This window comes from Sinocyclocheilus rhinocerous, unplaced genomic scaffold (assembly GCF_001515625.1).
Source record: "Sinocyclocheilus rhinocerous isolate Xijiao unplaced genomic scaffold, SAMN03320098_v1.1 scaffold612, whole genome shotgun sequence".
NCBI classification, from domain to species: Eukaryota; Metazoa; Chordata; class Actinopteri; order Cypriniformes; family Cyprinidae; genus Sinocyclocheilus; species Sinocyclocheilus rhinocerous.
Genome location: NW_015625585.1, coordinates 352,254 through 352,678, shown reverse-complemented (window position 1 = coordinate 352,678; position 425 = coordinate 352,254).

The window sequence follows — 425 nt, the reverse complement described above, 5'->3', positions numbered from 1 at the left end:
GCTGTGTGAAATGAGTTCTGACTGAAAAGCACATCGGCGATGACCTACAGCCAATGAGAGACCAAAATACAGGGCAGCGGGAAGTTCGTGGAGGAGTTATAAAACTTAGATGACCAGTGTTGCCAAATCCGCGATTGCCGCCGGTTGTTTTTTATGTCAGCAGGTTGAAGCGACCCCAATAACGTGATATTTAGGCCCTGGAATGTGAATTGTACCAGGAAATGTGTATTTTACCCCCGAACGCGGGGGACCGTTTTACTGGGGGACCCCATCGAAAGCAATTGGGCTATTTTCAGGCTAGTTTTGAGTAGCAAAACAGCTCTGTCGGCGATTCTTCCTATTGTGAAGTCATGCACTGTGTAACCTCCAGTGTTGGGAGTAACGCATTACAAAAGTAATAATATTACAGTAGTATATTACTTTTT